At 47.4% G+C, this 19,673-nt stretch overlaps 1 protein-coding gene across 2 annotated transcripts in view; it reads left to right on the top strand.

Annotated features, from left to right (window-relative positions):
- Positions 1–626: 626 nt before the first annotated feature.
- MCTP2 (multiple C2 and transmembrane domain containing 2) overlaps positions 627–19,673 on the top strand; it is a 187,758-nt gene continuing 168,711 nt past the window's right edge. For both annotated transcript variants that reach the window (XM_066239372.1, XM_066239371.1), the window contains exon 1: positions 627–758. The gene's annotated coding sequence lies outside the window, so the exon portion shown is untranslated. The remainder of the gene's footprint in view (positions 759–19,673) is intronic.

The raw sequence follows: 19,673 nt of genomic DNA, 5'->3' as shown, positions 1-19,673 counted from the left end.
GGCTATTAACTTGCTTCAGGCAGGTTATTTCAGGCTTCGGAGGTTTATTTGCTTCTCCTTAAGCTATGGAAATGATGAACTCTCACTAATATCTGAAAATTAAATCTAATCACGTTATACGCCTGGTGCTCACGTAGCACCAGTTCCCACAGGTTGCCGGGCTCTGGCGCCACTTGCCAGGGTCGGGGCGCTACAATGGAAGCTGCTCTCTCACCACTGACCCTTCGGGACTTCTGGGAGCAAGGCGCACTTACATGAGGATCACTGGACACAGGATCTTAAGCCATTTTAACGTTGGCAAGCCACACCTGTCCTCTTTCCTGACTAACCTAAAACGCGAGAGAACTCAACTCCCCCAGTCACGGCCAGACTTTTGGACACACCTTCCTTTTCCTAGGCGCCAACCCAGGCTAAGGAGCTACCCGAACCTCTTCCTTCTCGCCCACAGGCGAGCGGAGGGGACTTCTGGCACCGGCACAGAGTCACTACAGCAGCGCCTGCTCTTGCACGGTGGCGACTCCAAGGGGACGCAGGGCTCCAAGGTGACGCGGGCCTCCGCCTCCTCCCCCTGGAGAAGGCGGGGCTCCGGGGCGAGGTCGAGGAAGTGGGGCGGCCCGGGGCCTGCACCCGCCCCCACTGTGGCCAAGCTGCTCCCTGCGCTGGTGAGCTGAGCGGTGGCTACCGCGGCGACGGGTCCCGCGCACGTGAGGGGCGCGCGGTCGCCCCCTCTGCAGCTCCCTGGACGCCGCTTCGGACAGGTGAGGGTGGCGCCAAGCTCACCTGGCAGCGCGCGCGCGCGGGAGGTGATCGCTCCCTGTTTTCTCCCGCACGCGTGGGCTTCTGCTCTGAACCCAGGTGGGGAGCTGGGGACCAGGGAGGGAGTTCAGAGGGACTACTCTAGCCGGGAGCTGCTGGTTCAGGGAACAGAAAGTCGTGCCGAGGACGTAGGTGTGGGGCGCTGGGCACTCACGCGGTGGGGGCGACCTGCCCCGGATCTCTTTACGTTGGATGGGACACAGTCGGTCTCTTGGGGACCGCGGAGTTGTCCCCGCCACCGCTGGGACCCTGTGCTGAGGTCAGCCTGAACTTGGGTGGGATGTAATGCGACCCCTTCGTGGGGGCTGGGAGAGGCCACTTTAGTTCCCTGTGCAGACCTCTGCTCAGCCCCACGAAGGCGGAAAGCCTTCCAATCGCTTAGGTGCCAGTGTCTTGTCACATTAAAAAAGATGAAAAGGGGATGGTGGTGAAGGCGAGAGGAGATTGCTTCCGCAATTAGTTCCTGGGCACACTGTCCATTTGTTAGGCAAATAGTGCGCCCATGCCCGTGGCGTTTGAACTGGGTTGTGTGTCTCTAAACCAGGTTAGAACCTCCCTGCTCGGTGTCAGAGGGTTTCAGCTGCGTCCAGACGCTCCCCTGTGAGTGACCTCAGCAGCGAGCACTGAAGAGTTACCGACCAGCTTACCGGGGACCCTTGGGACCCTTGGGACCTCAGAAAGCCGGCCTCGGTGACGCCCCACCTCGCGAACAGGGCCATGAATTAGGACTCCCATTAACATTTATTTCTCACTCGGGCTAGCAGGCTTTCAGTTTAACAAATATTTGTTGTAGGCCTATTAAAGCAGGGACCTCTGAGCGAACCAGGCTGGTGCGCCCAGGTGCGCACAGGTGTTCACGCAAAGGGGAGTTTTAGGGCCCTCCTTCCACACAGGCGGGCATTTAGAGAGAGACCAATGGCACATTGCTCTTTCGCTTCCGCGGCATCTCTTTCATGTCTGGTAATGAGCATTTAAAGGCAAGGAGAAGGATGTTATTGGCCTGGTCTGTCATCCAAAGTGACAAGGATTATCGGAACCACCCTTAAAATAAGGTTATTACTAATCAACTCTTGGCCAAGTGCCCAGCACCTTGTCTTGTTGCATAAAATATGCAAAATAGGTGTTACTTTCCCTGGACAGGTGGGAAACTGAGGCAGGGAAGAATCCTAGCACTCGGTTCAAGGTCACTGGTGGGTCTAAAAGTTGAATGTGGATATTTCTGACTGTGGAAGCCCTGCCTTCTCACTATTCCACACTGCCACGAGACATTAAATCTGGAAGGTTTTATGGAAGTAGGAATTAAAAAAAATTTTTTTTTTGTATTTTTCTGAAGCTAGAAACCGGGAGAGACAGTCAGACAGACTCCCGCATGCGCCCAACCGGGATCCACCTGGCACGCCCACCAGGGGCGACGCTCTGCCCATCAGGGGGCGATGCTCTGCCCCTCCGGGGCGTCGCTCTGCAGCGACCAGAGCCACTCTAGCGCCTGGGGGACAGGCCATGGAGCCATCCCCAGCGCCCGGGCCATCTTTGCTCCAATGGAGCCTTGGCTGCGGGAGGGGAAGAGAGAGACAGAGAGGAAGGAGGGGGGGGGTGTGGAGAAGCAAATGGGCGCTTCTCCTGTGTGCCCTGGCCGGGAATCGAACCCGGGTCCCCCGCACGCCAGGCCGACGCTGAGCCAACCGGCCAGGGCCAAGAATTTTAATTTATACTCATAAGCAGCCCACATCCTGGGGGTTAAAGGAGCCGTCATGAATAAAATGAGGACTGATTTCATTCTACTTGCGTGGTGAACTCTGACCAATCTGGGACAAGGAGATGAACAGCTATTTTTTAAAATATAAAATGTATTCTATGTCTTTCTTAACATTTTTAAGGGCCTCATAGAGCCAAGTGGGCAAGTCAGTAAAACTGTGTATGAATTACTTGTGTATCACACACATTGAAGTTAAAGCTAGTTTTCATATTATTGTGCTTTCTACAATTCAACTTGATTTCTATAACTCATATAAATCAGCTTGCTTTTATCTGTTTCAGCTTGGCTTCTTTCCATTGCTTCCAGGTGGATAGAAGACAGTGTTGTCACTTTGTGTTTGAGCATAAATCTATAATCATGTATGAATAAATATAGCTAGTATTTATTTTAAGAGATATATCTATTTTTCCATACATCTATCCCTGGAAATGTAGAGTACTACAATTTACCTGGCAAGAAATCCTAGAATTCCTAATTCAGTCTGTGATGAAAGGACCCCTAACAACTCCACTGACAATTTCTTTAGGTGTGTATAAACCACAAAAGTGCTTTTCAAATTAAAATTATGAATACTGTATGGGATAAGATTGAAAATAGTGCTTAGAATTTTAGTTAGTATTTCCTGACACTGAGAACATGTGCTTGGCTTTCCTAAAAACCCGTCCTTATAATCATTGGTGATTGCACACAAAAAATGGAGGGGTTTTATATTTAAATTAGCATTCAGAGTTGAAGAAAGTTGTTATGCCGGTGTTGGGAGGTTCAGACAGGATATTCTGTCTGGATCTCGCTTTGGACAGTGATTTTGATAACTCACCTTGAAGTCCTCTTGAAAGCATTTGAAATCCTGCCTAGAAGGTGTTTATAAAGGTGTGGTTGACTTGGTTAGGTACTGTCCTTGGAGGGCAGAATGGGTGGTGAATTTAAGAAAACCCTCTACAAGCCAGAGGGCCAGGTTGCAGGATATGTAAAGTGTGTGCATCAGGCGGGTCCAGCTATTATAAGACCTCAACGGTGAACGCCTGAAACTAATACAAAATAATATTGAATATAAAATGCAATTGAAAAAACAAATTTAAAAAGAGAAACACATTTGGAATCCTTTTTAAGAAAAAGAATGCAAACTTAGTGATGAGAGTTCATACTTATTTAGAACGAGAAAGAGAGAGAGAGAGAGAAGTTACAACCGTTCGCTGGAGTGTTCGTCCTCTGCTGAGATCTTTTTGGGCAATTTACCAGAAATGCCCACAAATAAATGCTTCCTGGTTGCAGCAGCTTGTCGCACTGGCTGGACCTATGCCATATGAGGCCGGAGGCTGCACTCTGTTACCTTCAAAGAGCGAAAGAAGCAGTTGTGGGTTGGAGGCAATGACTCCTGGTCCACTGAACATAGAAGAGACTTCCAGCTGGGGTGGGAGGGATCCTGGCAGCTGGGGTGGGAGGGATCCCGGCCACGCTCCTGGGGGCCTGGGGCACTTCGTGTCCCGTGAACTGTTCTGAGATGAAGGCCCCTGAACTGGCCTCTAGTTGGGGAGTTCCTCCAAGGATACCTTTGTTTCTCTCCGCTTTCATTCTATCTGTCACCGTTTATTTTATTTTAGTTTTTTTTCAATATTTATTTTATTAATTTTAGAGAAGAAGGGAGGGGGAGAGAGAAAGAGAGAGAGAGAGAGAGAGAGAGAGAGAGAGAAAGACAGGAACATTGAGCTGTTCCTGTATGTGCCCTGACTGGGGATCGAACCGGTAACCTCTGTGCTTTGGGACGATGCTCTAACCAAATGGACTATCCTGCCAGGGCTATCACTCACCTTTTATGGAGGGTCCCCCGTGTCCCAGGCACTGAGTTAGCTGAGTCCTGATCGCCACAGGGAGCCCCCAGTCTCCTGCAGCTGGGTGCACTGCAGGCAGACCAGGGCGGTAGGTGCCGGCGTGTGAGCCTGAGGGCTCCCGGCGCCTGAGCTGACTGACCTTGGAATATGGTTGGTGGAGTTGCCGATCCGGAGGGCCCCGAGAAGGACCTTCTGGGTGTGTGGAGGACCACTAAGGCCCCCGGACGTTTGGACCCCCCCCTCCTCCACTGATGCCCCGTCAGCCCCTCGGTGTTTCTCAGCACGTCCTTCCAAACCAGCAGCACCCACACCCCTGAGGTCACTGTGTTTGAAATCTGTGTTCTCGTCCCCATCCCACCCTGCCCCGGCACCAGAAACCCAGTGGCTGGAACACGGCAGTCTGGGTTCTCCGAAGCCTGGCACATGACCCCGGGGCTAATGTGTCTGAGAACTGCCCTGAGTATGTAAGACAACTGTGGGAGGTCAGGGACCCCCTGTGGAGGTGCAAGGGAAGGGAAAAGGTTGCTAGGAGGTCTACTATATCAATATGGGACTATAGTTATCATGTATGTCACTGTTGCTGGCATGTACTGGCCGCCCAGACTGGGCCAGGCATTGCGCTAAGAATTATGAACTCTTTTAATCACTCACACAGTCTGACCAGGTAGGGCTATATCATCACCTCCATTTCTTTCTTATCTTTTAAAAAATATATATATATTTAAAAGATTTTATTTATTGATTTTAGAGAGAAGAGAGGGAGAGGGAGAGGAAGGGGGGAGGAACTGGAAGCATCAACTCCTAGGAGTTGCTTCTCTTACGTGTCTTGACCGGGCAAGCCCAGGGTTTTGAACCGGCGACCTCAGCATTCCAGGTCGATGCTTTATTCCAGGGGTAGTCAACCTTTTTATACCTACCACCCACTTCTGTATCTCTGTTAGTAGTAAAATTTTCTAACCGCCCACCAGTTCCACAGTCATGGTGATTTATAAAGTAGGGAACTAACTTTACTTTATAAAATTTATAAAGCAGAGTTACAGCAAGTTAAAGCATACAATAATAATTACTTACCAAGTACTTTATGTTGGATTTTCGCTAAGTTTGGGAGAATCAATCTTTATAAAACAACTTACTATAGTTAAATCTATCTTTTTATTTATACTTTGGTTGCTCCGCTACCGCCCACCATGAAAGCTGGAACGCCCACTAGTGGGCGGTAGGGACCAGGTTGACCACCACTAGGGGGCGGTAGGGACCAGGTTGATTACCACTGCGCCACCACAGGCCAGGCGTCACCTGTCACCTGTTTCAATGAGAGAAAACAGGCACGGAGACAAGAAGGTGCTTTAGGTCCCACAGCTGTGGGGATTTAAAGCCTGGCAGACAGTGGGCGTGGCCTTGCCTGGCACCCCGCCCCAGAGCTTTCAGGACAGGATTGTGAGGGAGGTCTGGAAGGGGGCCCAAAGCTGCTTGGAACGACCTCAGTGGACAAAAACTTGAGGTTAACAAGTTCTTCAGGGACAAACTGCTTCTTCAGGGACCAAGTGCCAGGGTTCAGGGTTAGAATGTTATTGTCATGCACGTCTAGGGCAAATATTTAAAGTTTCACAAGCCGGAGGGACAGGATTGCAGAGCTCTGCTTGCCTAATGGGGATGCTCCTGCCTCCCTCCGTGACCTTGGGCTCACTCGGGCTTTCCCAGCAGGTGGCAGGCAGGGGAAGGGAGACTGGTTTGAGAATGCCAGGGTTTGAGCTGAATGTTAGCACTGAGGCCTCTCTCCTGAAGGCCAGCGCCCTTCCCAGCCACACAGGACTTGGAGATGATGCTATGTTTTGCTATTATGTCTTTAAAAGTATCCAGAGAAGAGGAGTATTTTCAGGTTGTTTTTTGTGTTTTTTTTTCAGAAAGAAACAGTTGCCACCCACAATTTTATACATTTTATTGCAGAATAGCCCTGTCATGTCAAACAGTGTAAGACTATACAAGTGTAGATACATGTGTGTATCTGTGAGTGTGAGGGAAGACCGCAGTGCCTTTGGGTGTGAAAGTCAGGTTTCTGTGCCTCCACTTGTCCTTCAGAGACGAATGTTTAGATAAATGTTAATTTGTGTTTCTGTCTGGCAGCAGAGTTTAGTTCTGAAAGTACCAGCTGTCTCACCCCTGCGGTCATTGTGCCTGTGGTCATTCATTGCTTGCCCCATTGTGCTAAATGTTCACGTGAGGTCCCCGAAGGAAAGACAGGGGTGACCAGACAGGCGTGATCCCTACAGACAGGGACAGACTTGCTCAGGGATGTCTGGGTGAGTGGTGTGGAGATGCCCTCATTCTCGCTGTGAGTCCTGAGTCGCTGGCAGAGTTGTGAAGAGGTTATCATTGTTCAGAGTCGGGGTTGTAGGGCGTGGCTGAAGGCAATAAGGAAGCAGAGGTGTGGAAGGGTGTGAGAGACATCTGGGAGGTGACACAGGTGACCAGGTGGATGTGGGTGGGGGGACAGAGGGAACGCCAGGGATAAGATTTGTGCCTTGGGCCCCTGGGTGGGTGCCAGTACCACAAGCCAAGACTAGAGGAAATGACTGTTTTTAGAGAGTAATGAGTTTTGTGGGCATTGTGATTTTAAAACGCTTGGATGATCCCATGGTAGAACTTTCCTGTGGCCGGTTGGCTGGGATAAAGGTCTGCAGGCCAGAGAAGGGGTCAACAACCCAGGGGGTTGAGAGTCCTAGTCTCTCTTAGGTGGTCATTGAGTAATTGACCACCAGCCAATTGAATAATACAGGTGACAGGACTACTGAAGAATTCGGGAGATTGAATAATAGGAACAATTGAATAACGCTGTCTCCAAAGGGCAGTGGGTGGGTGGGTAGGAAGCAGGTCAGGAGAAAAATGGGGACACTTCTCCTGGCCAGGCAGCAGAGGAACAGGTTTAATGCTGTGTGAAAGGTGGGAAGATTTACTTCCCCAAGGATTGGGGAGAAGAGGAATTCTCCACTCCCTTTGCCTTTCATATGTTGATAGCCCGAACCACCCTGGTAGGAGGTCTCTAGCTGCCAAAGCAAACAAGAGCAGGCCTGGGCAGGACAGTGACCAGGGACCTGCTGAAAGCTGGTTTTCAGAGTTTGAGTTCATGCCATTGTCACAATCTAAAATGCTTACTGTCTACCCTCATGATCATTTTGTATTAAAAACACTTGTCATGTGTGTGTGTGTGTGTGTGTGACAGAGAGAGGGATAGATAGGGACAGACAGACGGGAAAGGAGAGAGATGAGAAGCATCAATTCTTCATTGTGGCTCCTTAGTTATTCATTGATTGTTTTCTCATATGTGCCTTGACTGGGGGCTACAGCAGAGCGAGTGACCCCTTGCTCAAGCCAGCAACCTTGGGCTGCAAGCCAGCAACCATGGGGTCATGTCTATGATCCTATGCTCAAGCCAGTGACCCTGCGCTCAAACCAGATGAGCCCACGCTCAAGCTGGCGACCTCAGGGTTTCTAACCTGGGTCCTCCACGTCCCAGTCCGATGCTCTATCCACTGCGCCATCACCTGGTCAGGCAAAAAACACTTATCATTTATGTTCATCATAAATTCTTCCTCCTCTTTTGATCTATAATTGACAGATGATTGCTTCTGAGGACTTGAAACGTTAGGATACCCTGTTTAAAGTTTGTGTATTAAAAATCAGCTAATAGCCCTGGCTGGATAGCTCGGTTGGGTGGACTGTCATCCCGAAGTGCAGAGGTTGCGGGTTCGACCCCTCATCAGGGCACACACAGAGCAGATCTATGTTCCTGTCTCTTCCTCTCTCTCCCTTTCTTTCCCTCTCTTCCCCCCCCCCTTTCTCTTGCTAAAATCAATAAATAAACATGAAAACAAATCAGCTAATAAATGGGAATATTCATGAGAGATCTGTACACTGACCAGGAAAACTAAGAGGAAAGTCTTCAATATGTCTGGGTGAATGTAGCAATGTTCAGATCCAAGTTGCAGCCAAGGTGACAACGCATGAGACAGAAAAGCAAGCAAGCAAACAAACAAACAAAAAAAAGGAAACCCAACCCCAAATAAACCAAAAATAATCATTGTGTAATAATACTTCTCTGTTTGGGTGGTGGTGGTGGTGGTGGAGGGGGAACTATTTTTAGCATTGTGAAAGATGTCGGGGTTTGGTTTGAGAGCTTAAGTAATGTATCAGGAAAGAACATTGTATTACTTGCCCTATGGTCCCCGACATGATTGTGATAAGTATTGTGACTAGTGTAAAAGATTTTGTATATACAGAATTAGCTTAGCTTTCTAGATTTTTATAGTCTGGAAATGATCTTTGGGGGTCAGCTCTTCAACCTTCTGTTGTCCCTTCTTAAACCAGCAGGGGCCAGAGATGCTGCTGGCTTGCTTAATCTCATGTGGTCAGTTGGTAACATAGTCTGTCCAGTCAAATGTATCTAGTTCCTTGTCCTACTGTGGTGACAGACTTCTCTGCAATGCTTCTTGTCCATAGCTAGAATGTGTCATTAAGTCTCTCTATCTCTTTTTGCTTTTTAAAATTTATTTATTTATTTATTTATTTATTTATTTATTTATTTATTGTGACGGAGAGAGAGGCAGAGAGAAGGACAGATAGGGACAGACAGACAGACAGGAAGGGAGAGAGATGAGAAGCATCAGTTTTTCACTGTGGCTCCTTAGTTGTTCATTGATTGCTTCCTCATATGTGCCTTGACCCCGGGGGCTACAGCAAACAGAGCGACCCCTTGTTCAAGCCAGCCACCGTGGGCTCAAGCCAGTGACCTTTGGGCTTAAGCTAGCGACCATGGGGTCATGTCTATGATCCCACGCTCAAACCAGCGACCCCACGCTCAAGCTGATGAGCCTGCACTCAAGCCAGATGAGCCCGCACTCAAGTTGGCGACCTCGGGGTTTTGAACCTGAGTTCCTCTGCGTCCCAGTCTGAGCTCTATCCACTGCACCACCGCCTGGTCAGACTAAATTTATTGATTGATTTCAGAGAGAGGGGAAGAGAGAGAGAGAGAGAGAAACATCAGTTTGTTCCCGTATGTGCTCTGACCAGGGACTGAACCCGCAACCTTTGTGCATCCGGGTAGCACTCCAACTGAACAAGCCATCCGGCCAGGGCAAGTCTCTCCATCTCTTGAGCCTTTTTTTTTTTTTTTGCATTTTTCCGAAGCTGGAAATGGGGAGGCAGTCAGACAGACTCCCGCATGTGCCCGACCAGGATCCACCCAGCATGCCCACCAGGGGGTGATGCTCTGTCCCTCTGGGGCATCACTCTGTTGCATCCAGAGCCACTCTAGTGCCTGAGGCAGAGGCCACAGAGCCATCCTCAGCGCCCGGGCAAACATTGCTCCAATGGAGCCTTGGCTGCGGGAGGGGGAGAGACAGAGAGGAAGGAGAGGAGGAGGGGTGGAGAAGCAGATGGGCGCCTCTCCTGTGTGCCCTGGCCAGGAATCAAACCCGGGACTCCTGCACGCCAGGCCGACGCTCTACTGCTGAGCCAACTGGCCAGGGCCTCCATCTCTTGAGTCTTTACTCCCACAAAGCCACCTCTGTTTCCTTCTTACCTTCCCTCTGGTATGTTTTTAATGCACTTTTTTCCTACATAGTGAAGTGTTTTGAACTTTGTAAGAGTCCTCAGCGGAAGTTGCTTTCAGCATTTGAGGCCTGTCTGAACAGGTAGGATTTCTCTGCCATTTCTTTTGTTCGTTTAAATCTCCTGTGAGTGGGCACAGGGGACATGTAGCTGCTTTATCCAGGAGGTGCTCAGGAAGTTCCCCGTCACTCTGAGCAGATGTCGTGGCAGAACCTAGAATGTCCAGGATGAATTGTTTTTAAATATCATGAACTATTTATGTGACCTCCCCCCCCGCCCCCCCAAAAAAGTTTGAACATATAAGGCGTGGCCCTGGTCATGAATAACAGATTGGTATTCAGTTATTTATTAACTGCCTCCTTCCCACCTCCCAGCCTCATGCCAGTATCTAGCTTTGATCACCAAGAGCTCAAGCCTCTGAATCATTCATTCATTCCCTGATCTCAGGTAAAAGTCACCCCCCATTTTACAGAAAGGAACACTGAGGCTCAGAAAAGCGGAGTAACTTGGGCAGGGTACCCAGTTGAATAGAATTTTACTTTCTTCCCCCCTAGTATTTAATTCTAAGCCATGGAACACCTAGTTTAACTATTTTACTCCGTCTTGCTTCCCAGTAGAGATATTTAACCACAAGACTTGACGGACGTCTCCAAGACCCATTTTCCAACTAAGATCCCAGTCATGCCTCTGAACCCTGGGGCTGGGAGCAGCTGCTCTGTTGAAACGGCTGCGGGGTTGAAACCCTCCCTCTGGGTGTTAATGAACGATAGGATGTCCAGTTTGCCTGTCTTGATAGAACCTAATGTTTCTTCATCTTTAAAAACTCATTGGGCATCTTTAAAAACTCATTGGGCAGTATGTTAGCTCAGTGGGGAGATGCCTTCGGCTAGTTCTGATCACTCCGAGCCGATCTCTAGCAGACCAGTCGTCCGTGAAGTGAGATGGAAACTGCAGGGCATGAGAGACAATGGAAAATGGGCAACTTCAACTGGGAATTCTCAGTTCAAGCTGCTAAATGACAGTGTCCACCTCCTCAAGCTGTCTCCGACGTTGGTGACATCAGAGTGGTGGTGGTGGTGGTGGTTGGGGAATCCATATAATCTTTTAAAAATATAGATGGTGTCAATATTGATAATTGTATTCTTTGCATTTTTATTTGAGAGACACAGCTAGGTATCACGGAATAATGCCTTACCAATCCTAAAGTGTGCTGACTTCATTCTGCTAGTGAGTAACCCCTTTGGGTATTTTAGACAAAAAAAGTTCTGTGATCTGGAGAAATTGAATGCTTCACTGACGAGTCTATAAACATATTTTTCAAATAAACTGTATTTCACATGTATGCTGGAAGTATCTATTGATCTATATTTTAAAAAGATCCTTTCTTAACTCGCAGGCGAGGAAAGACTGTGTGTGTGATTTTAATTCATTTGCAGCCGTTTTCCTCATTTTGTTTCGTCACGTGGATCTGTTCAGAGGTGCCGGAGTGCACATAAATCACTTTCTCGTGAATGCCCCCTGGTGGCCTGGCCCGTGGCCCTTTCTTGGTCCTGATGTGCCAGGTGGCTCAGCTGTGTCCAGGGTCCTCAGGACTACACAGCATCTCTGCCTACTGAAATCCACGTGTTGGTGGGAGAGAGGGAACAGGTTGCCTCTGGGCTTCGTCTGTCACGCCCAGTTCTGGGGTCCTTCAGTTCTCGGTTGATGAAGAGGTCGGTTATGTGGGCTTCACCCTGTAGCGTGGAGCTCAATGGCTTCCTTATCTACTGTTGACCCCGATTTGTAAAGGTGATAAGACAAGTGGGTTGTTCCAGTAGGAAACGATTAGGGAAAAGCAGAGGGGAGGGGCCTGCAGATAAAGCCTGCTCTGTCCTCACCATGGTTACGCCCAACCACCTCTCAGGTAGCCATGTCGGGACTGGTCACTGTTATTGATGTTACACTCTGTATTATCCAGTGCATGAAGTTACTCATGCAGCTTATCACAGAGCGGTAAATATATTACCCAACACCATTTAATGAATGATTAAACCTTTATTAACTCTGAGACTTTTGGGCTGATGGAGTGCACTGGTCTCTAGGCAGGCTTACAGATCTGGGAAGTACAGGGTGAGGCAAAAGTAGGTTTACAGTTGTTCCTATGGAAAAGAATATGGTGATTTATAATAATATAAGAATAAACTGTGTTTCACATATTCACTGTAAACCTGATGATAGTAGTGGAAGGAATTGCCCTCTGAATTAATTAATTCACTCATTCATTCATTGCATCAGAATATACCTGCCATGTGCCAAGTACTGTTCCATTTATTTATTTTTATTTTTTAGGTGAGAGAAAGGGAGATAGGCAGACTCCTGAATGCATCCTGACCCTGACCCGGATTCACCCGGCAACCCCTATGTGGGGCCGATGCTCGAGTACAGAGCTATTTTTAGAGCGTGAGGCTGATGCACTCAGACCAACTCAGTTATCCTCAGTGCCCGAGGCCACACTTGAACCTATTGAGCCACTGGCTGTGGGAGGGGAAGAGAAGGAGAAGGGGGAGGGGAGCAAATGGTTGCTTCCCCTGTGTGCTCTAACTGGGAATCAAACCCAGGGCATCCATATGACAGGCTGACACTCTATCCACTGAGCCACTGGCCAGGGCCCAGGTATGGTTCTAAGTGCTCTGTGCACGAGGCAAACACAGTCCCATCTTCTCAGAGGACTCAGTTACTGTGGGGGTGGGGGTGGGGTGGGATGGGATGGGGTGGGAGGTGGGCTGGGGAGACCAAGTTAAAAAACCTAATGAAATGACTTTGATTGTGAAGGCCATAATTGCGGTCAGGTGTGACGAGGTTATGGTGCAGAACTGTATCTTTATACTAGAGGGTCAGAGTCAGGGTCACGGTCAGAGTTAGAGGTAGGGTTAGGGTCAGGCTTGATAAGGAGGTGATGCCTGATCTGGGACATGAAAGAGCCAGGTGTGTGACCCATGGGAACAGATTATATAGCTGCCAGCCCCAAACCAGGACAAAAACAAAGTCCCTAGGCCTTCACCCCAGATGTTTGTGGCATGCGTTTTCTCCTTCTTGTTTCGGGGCTGCAGGCTGCTTCGTTCATTCGGGCGTGGCTGTTAGACCTGGAGAGACCGAATGTCCCGGAGGTGATGACCTCTCTCGGGTGAGGTCCTCCCCGTGGGCCGTGGGCCTTCCCCCTCCACACGGCACAAACCCTCTGAACTTTGCCCTTCAAAGAGCTCCCTCTCTGTTGACTTTCCGGTGAGAGCGGCAGGTTAGCCACACGCAGCGCTTGCTTTAACTTTCACGCCCCAAATGTGTGTAATTTCACCCGATACTTTCAGCTCTCTGCTGATGACATGCTAACCTGTCATATTCTCACACAGTCAAGAGGCTGCCCACGGTGTCAAGACATCGGCTTGAAATGAGAGCTTCCTCTTCTTTTCAGCTACGGGTTTATTTTTAGCCTTTTTCTGTCGCGTATGAAGTTTGAAGTGTTTTGTGTATTTATGGGAAATTAATAAACGCAGCTTTGTCGATGGAAATCCGCCCAGTGGCTTGAGCAAATCCTGTGTATTTCTTATTGATCAACTCTGAATTAGCAGTACAGTCTGGCTCCTTCAGAATAGAAAGAGGCAGTTACATAGAACTTTGTAAGCAAGCAGAAATTGACTAAATAAAATATAAAACTCAAACTTAGATGCTAGTCAAGCACCCGTCTTGTGTAGACAGGGGCTCATGAAGACTATTTGCCTTCTAGAAACGTCTGTTCTGCTGACCAGGCAGTGGCACAGTGGATAGAAACTTCTGTTCTGTACACAGGCAACAAACATGAGAGTAATTTCTTGCAAATAAGTAGGAATTATAGCAACCTGATATTAAAACAGGTTAAATGAGTGTCTGTCGTGATTCCCAGAAACCTGTCTGTACCATGTGAGAGAAGTGACTGCATTTGTTGGAAGAATTTACTCTTAGGATACTAAAGTCTAAAACTACTATGTGTGCATGGATTTTTCTCTATTGGCTGTGGGACAGGAACTAATTAGTGTTTGGAGTTGCCAAGGCCTCTTGAGTTGATTGTTCTGAGGAAAGCGTTAAAATGCTCTTGGTGTTTGATCGGTGGTGGCACAGTGAATAGAGCATCAATCTGGAATGCTGAGGTCCCAGGTTCAAAACCCCAAGGTTGCCGGCTTGAGTGTAGGCTCATCTGGCTTGAGCGCAGGCTCACCAGCTTGAGTGCAGGGTCTGACTTGAGCCCCAAAGTCGCTGGCTTGAGCAAGGGGTCACTGGCTTGGCCGGAGTCCCCCCCCCCCCAAACCCTGGTCAAGGCACAGATGAGAGAGCAATCAATGAACAACTAAAGTGACACAACTAAAGGAGGAAGCCGTACACAAACACAAAACATCACCGCACACATTACTTTGATTTTTCTGTATATTTATTACACAAACACATTATGTCAATGTTAAAGGGGCTAAAAAAGAAAACATTTAGGAAAAAAAGCAAATATTCTCGGCCTTGAAAAAACTAGCTAAGGTGACGGAAGACAATTGGACTTTGGGTGATGGGGATGCAGCATAATCACATGTCAAAATAACCTAGAGATGTTTTCTCTGGACATATGTACCCTGATTTATCAATGTCACCCCATTAAAATTAATTAAAAAAAAACAAACTAGCCATGACCAGTTTGTCCACGTCCCTGATACTCCAGTTCGTGTGCACGCATCATTCTACTGTGCTGCAAACACAGTTTAGGTACCGTGGTACAGTTTGTTTTCCATTTACAACTACATACTAAATCATATTCCACGTGGCTCTACCGCGTCAGAAAATTAAATTTTGATGACTGCATTAATGGAGATTAGTGGTTCCTCTCTGTTCATGACGTGTGTGTTTCACTATAAATCCATCGCTGAAATAGAGTGTGTTCTATGCAAGATTTCCTAGCCCCGTGGTACATTTGTACTTTACATGAACCCAACTGCCACCTTGTGCAAACTGCAACACATTCGTCATCTGTGATCATGGGGTAATTTAATATTTCGCATGAGCAGACATTTGGGAGTTAGTATGGAAGCCTTTGGACCACGTGTTTTTGTATAGATTTTCTTTAAATTACTCTAAATCTAAAAACACATTAAGGCCAATCACAGGGCTCTCCAAAGAACTAACACCATGGAATAACCTTCAGAACAAATTCATCTGAGTGAATTTATCCCTTCCTATGGAGACCCAGAGCTGCGTGTTTTCCCTTTTATTAACAGCTCAGTGAGGGTCTTTGTATTCAATTGCATGAGCTCTGCAAGGTGAAATCACTCCAACAGCCGTAATAAAGTTAAGAGGAAAGTGGCCTGAAATAATACAATTTTGGTTTTTAGGCTTATTTATGGAATTCAGTAGGATAGGGTTCAGATAGCAAAATCGACAGCCTCGCCCAGCAATTCTAGTCCAAAAACGAACTGTCCTGAACAAAAAATCCATCTCCCTCGTACCGTTCAATGTGCATTGCTATCAAGTATGTATTTATAGAGCGAGAAGCAATAGAAAATGCCCCCGTAGTCAAGTTTTAGCAAATATCTTAGCCAAAGGAGAAGCACTGCATGGATATTTATATAATGACATAAAAAGCAAGGAGTGTGGAAAATGATTTGAAAGTGGTGATTCTCAGATGAATTTTGTTTGATTGACAGTCACGAGTATGCAAATACCTCTTTGAGTCCCTGCTTTCACTTTCTTGGGGTAAATACCCAGAAGTGGAATGCTGGAACATATGGTAATTCTATGTTTATTTTCTGTTATTTTATTTATTTATTTATTGACAGAGACAGAGACAGAGAGAGAGACAGAGAGAGGGACAGATAGGGATAGACAGGAAGGGAGAGAAATGAGAAGCATCAATTTTTCACTGCAGCAACTTAGTTGTTCATTGATTGCTTTCTCATATGTGCCTTGACTGGGTGGGGGGCTACAGCAGAGTGAGTGACCCCTTGCTAAAGCCAGCGACCTTGGGCTTCAAGCCAGCAACCATGGGGTCATGTCTATGATTTCACGCTCAAGCCAGTGACCCTGTGCTTAAGCTGGTGAGCCCGTGCTCATGCCGGCGACTGCTGGGTTTCGAACCTGGGTCCTCCATGTCACAGTCTGATGCTCTATCCACTGTGCCACTGCCTGGTCAGGCTGTTTATTTTATTTTTGAGGAACTGTTCTACTATTTTGTGTAATGACACACCATTTTACATTTCCACTCTACCAACAATGCATAAGGACTCATATTTCTCTAGATCCTCCCTGACCTTTATTATTATTTTTTAATAGTGACCATCCTAAAGGGTGTCAGGTGGTATTTCCTTGTGGTTTGGGTGTACATTTTTCTAACAGTTAATTATGGTAAGCAGCAGTTCTCAACCTGTGGGTCGGAATCCGATGGCTTTAGGCGACCCCTGTGTTTTGGTCGTTCGACCCCCACCGGGATCGCGACCCACAGGTTGAGAACTGCTGATGTTGAGGATAATTTTTAAGAGTTTACTGCAAGCACACGACACGGCCTTTTGAGTTGTCATTGAAAAATGTTCCCTGGAGAGTCCAAATATGTAGATTCTAGCCATGGGCCTACCCTAATTAGCCATTTGACCTTCAGTTCCATTTAACAGATAATAATTAGGCCTCTGCTAAGGGTTGATGGCTGCACTGGAGCCCCAGAGAAGAGAAATATCCACTACAATTTTTCCATTCATGTTTCTTGTTTCAGTTTCTTGTCCCTGAAAGTAAAACAAAAAGCAACAACAACAAAACAACAACCCAGGTTAAATCTTTTCTAATTCTAAAATGTTAAACCTGTCATCTACACTTATAAGTGTAATCCACTGGGTCTCCAGACTGGATAGGATTGCCTGCCATCACAATAAGACATGAAATCTATAACTCACAGGGAGACAGGAAATGATGAGATATTTTTGAGGGGAGGGGGTCAGTGATTAAAATATGCATCATATATTTATGGCTACTTAGTTTTAATTTATGAGTTTGATCTTGAAAATTTATCAAGTTTATCATCTTTATCAAATGATACTATTTGTTGTAAGTTCCCTGGCGTAAGATTTCAGAGTTGCTCTCTCTCTTCCCAGCAAAGCATCTTTTTTTTTTTTTTTTTCATTTTTTTTTTTCCTGAAGCTGGAAACAGGGAGAGACAGTCAGACAGACTCCCGCCTGCGCCCGACCGGGATCCACCCGGCACGCCCACCAGGGGCGATGCTCTGCCCACCAGGGGGCGACGCTCTGCCCACCAGGGGGTGACGCTCTGCCCACCAGGGGGCGATGCTCTGCCCCTCCAGGGTGTCGCTCTGCCGCGACCAGAGCCACTCTAGCGCCTGGGGCAGAGGCCAAGGAGCCATCCCCAGCGCCCGGGCCATCTTTGCTCCAATGGAGCCTTGGCTGTGGGAGGGGAAGAGAGAGACAGAGAGGAAGGAGGGGGGGTGTGGAGAAGCAAATGGGCACTTCTCCTATGTGCCCTGGCTGGGAATCGAACCTGGGTCCCCTGCATGCCAGGCTGACGCTCTACCGCTGAGCCAACCGACCAGGATGCAAAGCATCTTAAAAGGGTGTCTCTTGTCACATCTTGTTTCCCTGCTTCCCCAGCTCCTTGCATTCTGGCTCCTGTGTCCCCAAGGTCTCCGCTGCCCTCCCACTTGCCAAACACAATGGATGTGTCTCCACCTTTCTCAGTCACGTTCTCTGGAGTGTTTGAAATGATTGCTCCCTCTTTGAAACTTCTCCCTCTTTCAGCCTTTTTTTTTTTTTTTTACGAGGAGGGGGTGGAAGGAGCAGGAAGCATCAACTCCCACCTGTGCCTTGACCAGGCAAGCCCAGGGTTTCAAACCGGCGACCTCAGCATTCCAGGTCGACACTTTATCCACTGCACCACCACAGGTCATGCTGGTTGATGTGTCTTAATATATGCTCCACTAGGGTCTTATTCATGCCACCTCCTAGATCACACTGTGCTGTATTGGGATTGCTGTGTTCTCTCTCTCCTACTGAACCCTGAGTTCCTCAGGAGAATGCATGTTGTATATTTCATTCCTTAAGCTAATGCCTAGGGGAGAAAAAAAAATCATACCGTCATGACTCTTTATGAGGTTGTTGACCTCATAAAAGACGTGAGCAATATGGAAGTTCCTTGACTTTCCAAGTCACAGCTCTAATTCGAATGCAGTATTCGTAGAATTGTAACCACTAATGTTCAAGGATGAAAAACAAAATGTTTTCTCAGGAGCTTAAAAAAAAAATCTGATGTTGTTGTTGTTCATTGGTAGGTTGAAATCAACACCTGCCTTCAACATGTTCTTTATGGTCCGAAGGACACTGTTTACTTTCACCTTCAGTGACTCGAGCTTCAAACTGTATAAAACCAAAGTTGCACATGAGTGGACAATGAGGTTGGGACAGTGGTGGGTGACATAAGAGAAATGGTGGTTCAGTGACAACATATGCTTTCTTTCTTTTTCTTCCCTTCCTTCCTTCCTTCCCTCCCTCCTTCCTTCCTCCCTCCCTCCCTCCCTCTCTCCTTCCTCCCCTCCCTCCCTCCCTCTCTCCCTCTCTCTTTCCCTTCCTTCCTTCCTTTATTCCTTCCCTTCCTTCCTCTTTTCCTTTCCCTTTCCTTTCCTCCCTCCCTTCCTTCCTTCCACTTCTTTCTTTCTTTCTTTCTCTTTCTTTCTTTCTTTCTCTCTTCCTTCTTTCTTTCAGTGAGAAGAAGGGAGATAGAGAGACAGACTCCCACATGCGGCTTGACTGGGATCCACCCAGCAACCAGTCTGGGACCAATGCTTACAGACCAAGCTATTTTTAGCGCCTGAGGCTGTTGCACTCCTATGGGGCTATCCTCAAGCACCTGGGACCATGCTCAAACCGATCGAGCCACTGGCTGTGGGAGAGAAACAGGGAAAGAAGTAGAAGAAGGGAAATGGAAGAAACAGATGGTTGCTTCTCCTGTGGGCCCTGATTGGGATTGAACCTGAGACTTCCATATACCGGGCTGATGCTCTATCCACTGAGGCACCAGCCTGGGTCAACATATGCTTTCTTCATATCATTTGGATGTCCATGTAGTTACTTTCTAATTTCTTCGGTGTCTTATTGGTGCCTATTTCATAGGATATTTTAAGTCCATGACTTTTAAATGAACCTTCGTAATTCTCTATACTCTACACCAACAATTATAACGCCACTCCAAAAATGTCTTTTGGGTTTTCTAATTTTTTATTTTGGAATTTTGATTGCTTTACTTGGAAGAGAGATTAGATTGGTTTATCCCACTGATTGAGGTGTAAGCACAGATTCTGTGGTGAGATGGAAGCTGCTTCAATTCCTGGCACTGGGTCACGTTCGAGGGTCCAAAATAACTTTTGACACAGGGTAGAAATAAAATATACCTTTCCCCCCATGAGCGTTGAACGAATAGCCATTTCTATTCATGTTGTACTTAACTTTGTCCTTAAGCCGTTCACCTACGCAATGCGTGGGGGTCCTTTCAGACAGAAATGACTGTCCCACTAAATACTTGCAAACATTTGCATGGCTTTGTTTAGTTTGGGAGGCTATTCTGATATTCCTAGCGAGTACCAGGAAGGCAGACTGAACGAGGGCTGGTATCTTTTTTTGGGGGT

This window comes from Saccopteryx bilineata, chromosome 7 (genome assembly GCF_036850765.1).
Source record: "Saccopteryx bilineata isolate mSacBil1 chromosome 7, mSacBil1_pri_phased_curated, whole genome shotgun sequence".
Classification (NCBI taxonomy): Eukaryota; Metazoa; Chordata; class Mammalia; order Chiroptera; family Emballonuridae; genus Saccopteryx; species Saccopteryx bilineata.
Note: the sequence above shows the minus strand (reverse complement) of the source record. Positions and strands in the feature narration are given on the sequence as shown.